Source organism: Elephantulus edwardii, unplaced genomic scaffold (assembly GCF_000299155.1).
Source record: "Elephantulus edwardii isolate Elephantulus edwardi_28Jun2011 unplaced genomic scaffold, EleEdw1.0 scaffold00023, whole genome shotgun sequence".
Taxonomy (NCBI): Eukaryota; Metazoa; Chordata; class Mammalia; order Macroscelidea; family Macroscelididae; genus Elephantulus; species Elephantulus edwardii.
In genome coordinates this window covers 26764142-26770753 of record NW_006399773.1, presented here as the reverse complement: position 1 = coordinate 26770753, position 6612 = coordinate 26764142, and the positions used below count along the sequence as shown (strand labels likewise).

At 38.9% G+C, this 6612-nt stretch overlaps 2 pseudogenes; one reads left to right on the top strand and one right to left on the bottom strand.

Annotated features, from left to right (window-relative positions):
- Positions 1-1458, bottom strand: part of LOC102847268 — a 94010-nt pseudogene extending 92552 nt beyond the window's left edge.
- A 56-nt stretch (positions 1459-1514) lies between these two features.
- LOC102846863 overlaps positions 1515-6612 on the top strand; it is a 31162-nt pseudogene continuing 26064 nt past the window's right edge.

Genomic DNA, 6612 nt, shown 5'->3' with positions numbered 1-6612 from the left:
CATCTCCTTGAAGAATGAGATTGGTATTTGTATTGGGATTGCATTAAACTTGTAAATTGCCTTTTGTAATATATCCATTTCCACAATATTGATTCTTCCTATCCATGAGCAAGGGATATTCTTCCTCTTCTTCAGGTCTATTTTTGTTTCTTTTAGTAATGTTTTGCAATTTTCTTTGAATAGATCCCTTGTGATTCTGGTTAAATTTACTCCCAAGTATTTAATCTTGTGATTAGCTATTGTTAATGGTATTGTTTTTCTACAATAGCTTTGGCTCTGTATTCTCTTTGTCATTGTAGAGAAATCCAACTGATTTTTGTATGTTGATCTTGTATCTTGCCACTTTGCTGAATCGGTCCACTGTGTCAAATAGTGTTCTTGCTGAGTCTTTTGAGTTTTCTAAGTAAACTATCATATAATCTGCATGGAGAGATAATTTTACCTCCTCTTTGCCAATTTGGATACCTTTTATTCCCTTTTCTTGTCTTATGGCTATTGCTAAGACTTCCAATACAATATTGAATAGGAGAGGTTATAGTGGGCATCCTTGCCTAGTTCCTGTTCTTACAGGGAATGCCTTTAACCTCTCTTCATTGAGAACAATGTTGGCTCTCAAGTTTGCATAAATACTTTTTACTATGTTGAAGAAATTCCCCTCTAATCCTATTTTGTAGAGTGTTGGATTTTATCAAAGCCCTTTTCATGTGGATCTTGTTCTTTGCTTTGTTAATGTGATGAATTACATTAATTGTTTTCCTTATGTCGAACCATCCTTGCATACATATTATTAATCCCACTTGGTCATGTTGAATTATTTCTTTGATGTGGATGTATATCACTGTTAATGCCAGATCGATTCTGGCTGAAAGAATAAAAGAATGTCTGTCCGTGGTTTGTTGACTGCCAAGTCATTTGACTGTGTGGATTATAAATATGGCTAATATTGAAAAGAATGGATATTCCAAAACACTTAATTATGGTCATACAAAATCTATACTTAGATCATGAAGCTGTAGTTCAAATAGAAAAAGACAACAGTGCATAGTTTAAAAAAGACAGAAAGACAGAAAGACAGAAAGACAGAAAGACAGAAAGACAGAAAGACAGAAAGACAGAAAGACAGAAAGACAGAAAGAAAGAAAGAAAGAAAGAAAGAAAGAAAGAAAGAAAGAAAGAAAGCAGACACAGGGCTGCCCCTTCCAGGCTAGCTCACCCTCCTACCATCTGTACAATTGGGCCTCAGGCCTCAGCTGGCTCCTAGCAGCTGCCCGTGGTGGGTGGCGATCCTACTGCCCTGCATCACCCCACAGGCTTGGCCCTGCACCACCACAGCCTCACGAAGCTGAGAAACACAGTGGAGGATAAGGGCAGTCCCAGCAACTCACTCACCAACATGGCACCGGCAGCCTGGCTTGAGGAGGCCACATGGGAACCATATTGAGCTGCATAGGCTGCCATGAGTAGTCAGGGAGGGACTAGGGCCTAGGTCCCAGAGCAATGAGGAGTGACGAGAAATGCAGCCTCTGAGAGGATGGCATCGCCCCATCACCTGCCCCACGGTGCCTGGGCAGACTCCCATTCAGTTCAGTGGAACCTGTGCGACCCAGCCCCTGGCTCTGGGGCTAGCACTGTGCAGGTCGCCCTCCAGGCCAGACTCCTAGCTCCCTGTGCTGCTGAAGTCCATGCAATTCGCAATTTCTGTTGGCCTGTCTCAGAGTTTTTCCTACCAGAGCCAACTTGATGGTGTCCAGTTCACCACCAGGTGGACACATTGCAAGGCAAGCAGGAAGATTCCTAGGGGAAAACGGAATGCTTCTGATTTAGCAATACTGTGAATAAAAGAAAGATTTTAAACCCCTTGGGGGAAGGGGGGGAAGAAAGGTATGCATCAGGGCTGTATCCTTTCTTTGTACCTGATCTTTATGTTGAGCACATCATACAAAATGCTGGACTTATGAAGAGGATTGTGACATCCTTGGACTGGAGGAAAACTTATCAACAACTTGCATTATAGAGGTTATATGATCTTGCTTGCTGAAAGAGAAGAGGATTTTAGGAACTCCCTGCAGAATATCAAAGATTATAGCCTTCAGTATGAATTACATTTTAGTTAACAAGAAAACAAAAATCCTCACCTCTGGGCAAATTGGCAACATCATGACAGATGGAGAAAAGATTGAAATTGCCAACAATTTCTTCTTTCTTGGATCCACAATCAAAACTCTTGGTACCAGGACTCAGACGATCAAGAGACGTGGTTTACCGGTAAGTAGCTGTGCCGCAATTGTGAAAGCATGTGGTTGTATTTCACCAGCTGCTCCAAGGGAGAAGGCAATATCTCCTGTATGATATACTACCTCTAAAAATCTGCTGAAGATCCAGCTAGGGGTCATTTCTTACTCCATGACACACAACAACACAGCATTGGAAAAGTCTGTTGTCACAGACCTCTCCCAAATCCAGAAAACAATGATACCACTTTAAAGATTGGTAACCAAAGTGGGTCTGTCAAGTCTGGACAATGATTGAGGATAACAGAAGAACTGATACCTTTGAATTGTAGTATTAGAAAAGAATACTGAATATCTCATTAGCTGCAAAGAAGAACATATATGTCTTGCAGAACATGAAACCAGCGTGTTCCTTGGAGGCAAGGATGACGAAGCTTCATCTCCTAAAATTTTGTTACGTTGTTAAAATAAAAGCTATTCTTTGGAAAGAGACTTCATACTTGGAAAGGTGGAGGGTCAGAAAAGGAGAAAATGACCCTCAGTGAGATTGATTGATATAGTGACTGTGACGATGGGAGTGAGTGCGTGTGTGTGTGTGTGTGTGTGTGTGTGTATAATAAAGATGGTGCAAGGTAAGACAGAGTTCAGATTTGTTGTTCACAGGATTGCCATGAGTCATAAGAGAGTTGATGGCACTTAAGAACCACTACCACAATTTTACGGATCTCCTAAGTGGCCAGTCTTTGCAGAAGGACATTATGCTTAAAAAAGTAGTGTCTGCAAAGCAGAGGAAGAAGCCCAGTGTGCTGGATTGACGCAGTGACTGCGACAATGATGGGTTGGTTCAAGCAAGCTGGAATAATGAAGATAGCACAGGGTTAGCCCAAGTTTCAATTTGTTTAATAGATCACTGTCTATGTCTAGTTAGAATAAATTGTGTGGCACCCAACACCTTACAACATACCAAGTGCCTCTGATTTTAGACTCTACTACACAAGATAAAGAAGGAATTAAAGCAAGGAAAGATGATTTAAGAGAGCTCTACTATATGCTGTAATCTTGCGGGGTGGGGGGGCAAACAAAAATACTTTTAGCTTTCAGCCAAGATCCATCTAACATTGGCTATAATGTCCCTATTGCTATAACCTCTTCTAAATCTAGCCTGCACATCAGGCGGTCTTCTGCTGTTGTGCTGTTCCAGTCATTTTTTTTTTTGGTACTTTTTAGCAGGATCTTGCTTGCATATGATGTTAATGATATTATTTCATAATTTCCTCACTCTGTTAAGTCACTTTCTTTTGGAATAAGAATAAATACGATCTCTTCCAGCATGTCAGCCAGGTGATTGTCCTCCAGATTTCTGGGCACACCTTGGTGAGTACATCCAGGGCAACACCTGTTTGTTACGTCAATTGGTGTGCCATAAATTCCTGGGGCCTTGTCTTTTGCTAATTTCTTCAGAGCAACTTGAACTTCCTCCTTCATGACCATTGGCTCTTGATTATATATTATTTTACTAAATTCTCTGTGTTAGCCAATTCTTTTTAATATAGTGACTCTGCCTACTCAGTCTTTACTTTTTTTTAATATTATACTGGTTTACATACAATGTTCATAAAATTAGTATACATTGTTTTTCACACCAGATCTTTCTTTTGAAGCTTCCTGGTTGGTTCATTCAACATTCTGCCCATAGCATCCTTAAGTATTGCAACTAGAGGCTTTAATGTTTAACTTTTTTTTTTTTTAGTTCCTTCAGATTAAAAAACTGCTGAGCAAGTTCATCTCTTTTGCTTTTAGATTCCAACTCTTTGCACATTTCATTACATTACTTTGCTTTTCCTTTCCAAGTTGCCCTTTGAAATCTGTTCGGTTCCTTTATATCTTGGTTGCTTCCCTTTGCTTAGGCTTCTCGGTGCTCTAGTGCAATATTCAGTCTCTTCTGGCATCCATTTTGCTCTTCTTCCTCTATCATTGTAATGACCTTTTGCCTTTTTTGTGGATGATATTTTTGATATCGTGTCACAGCCCATCTGGTCTTCAAACCTGTCCCTGAGATGGTCTTTTTTTTTTCTTTAGGTGATCTCTCTGCAGCAATCTTATTTTTATTTTATTTTATTAATTTTAATGAACATTTATAGAGATTGTGGATTTTCATTCATTATTGTTGTACTTTTTTCTTTACCCCCACCCCCCCAGTTCACTCCTCTCTTCGAAAAGCAAAAGATAAACTTCTTCATTGATATACAAACCCCAGACCCCAACCTTGCTCCCCCCACCCCGCCCCAAATAAGGATAGATTCAAGATCAAGCTTTGGTTCTTACGGATTTGATTTGATTTTTTTTTAGCTTCAGTTTCAACTTGAATACAAGTAGTTGATGATCTAATCTACAATCAGCATTTGGCCTAGTTTTCACAGCTGATATTGAGCTTCTCTAACAATATTTCCCATATATATATATATATAATCAATCTGATTTCTGTGTAGGCTGTCAGGTGAGGTCCATGGGTATAGTCTGCATTTGTTTCTTATAAGATGTATGCAATGAATAAATCATTGGTTGTACAGACTTCCATAATTCAGTCTCCAACCTCATTTCTATGTTTCCTGATGGCCAGTCCTTCTTCCTTGTTCCCAATTTTTGCACTCTAGTCACCCATTATTACTAATGTATCTTGGTTGCATATTTAATCGATTTGTGCTTGCAACTGTTGGTCAAAGTCATCTACTTCCTCCTTTTTAGTTCTGTCTGTTGATGCATAAGTTTGAATGAAAGTGGTAGTAACAGGTCTTCCTTGTATGTGTATTGATATTATACTATTACTGACAACTTTGTATTTCAAGATGGATCTAGAGATAGTCTTTCTAACTATTATAGTGACCCCAACTCATGGATGATTGCCAGTTTTATTCATTTGGGGGATAGGCTTGGGAATGCAAGAGGCAAGATAACAATAAGAAACTAACAAATCCTTTACAAACATTTTAAAAGGGAGATGTTAGTCTCTAAGGATAGATGAAAAAGACTTCCTTATCAGGAGCCTAGGGGAACAATTTTGAGGAAGACCTTTTTATCAAATTGAAATCCTCTTCTAATGATTGCTTCCTAACCCCATAATCTATAGCTAATGGTCCCTCTCTTCCATTTCCACAAGACTATCTGAAGTTGTATCAAAGTTTACCTTTTTAGTGAATATGGTGTTCTAACTATTCCAAACTTTAACTGGGTTGTTGCTTATAGTTCTGCTCTGAATCACAGTTTTTTTTATATTTTTTTTGTTTCATTTCATTGTTTCATGTGTACTAAATAATTTTCCCCCTGAGACAGTTCAGCTCAAGAAGGCGAGTATTTTGCTAATATAAGCAGCCCAGGTGTCCCTCTATATAAGATCCATAAACACACTCAACATAAGTAGCATGACAACTCCCAGTTGTTTACTCGTAACAATTCTATTAATAGTTTAGATACTGAGGGAGTTATCCTTGGTTGCCACAGGACATAACAGTCATCTTGAAAAAGTGTGTCTCATGATGGCTAAGTACTAACCAAATAGACACTATTCTTAAAAAGGAACACTTACAGTTCATGTCCTGTTATGACTAAGTAGCTAACAGGAAAGATACAACCTTGGAGCCCACCTATATATGCCTAGTGGTTTGTATAATGTTTCTTTTTCTAAAATAACCTCCATTTCCCTTCTAAAAATGATGAATAAGTATTAGGTAATCCTCATGCTCCTAAAGTAGCCTTTAATAACAAAATAATCTAACCTTGATTGTTGTTGTTCTTGTTGTTGTTTTTGTTAAGTGTCATCAAGGAGACTAAACTCATAGCTATAGTATGAAAAATAGCTCCGAATCCTGCCTAGCTTGAGCCTCTCTCACCATCTCTGACACATATTCCCATCACTACAGTCACTGCATTAATCAATGTCATTCAGAGTCTTGCTCTTCTGCATTGACAATCCACTCTTCCAAGCATGATATTCTTCTCCAAGGACTGGTCTCTCATGACGCCATCCCCAAAGTATTTGAGACAGAGTTCAAGATCATTGCCTCCAACGAGCAACCAGATTTTACCCTTTCATTGACAGGCCTGTTTGTTCTCTTGGCACTCTATGGTATGTTTATTACTCATCTCCAGCACGACAAATTAATGACATTAATTCTTCTTCTATCACCATTAGTCATTGTCCAGCTCCCAAATGAATGGCAAGCAATTGAAAAGAGCATGGCCTTACATCTTATTCTCCAGACTGTAAATATTGCTCCTTAGCACTCTGGAGAGGTTCTTGACAGCAGATTTTCTCAAAGCAACATGTCTTTTGATTTCACAAATATGCCCTAAAACATTCCCTAGAGAGATAGATTTGGGAAGC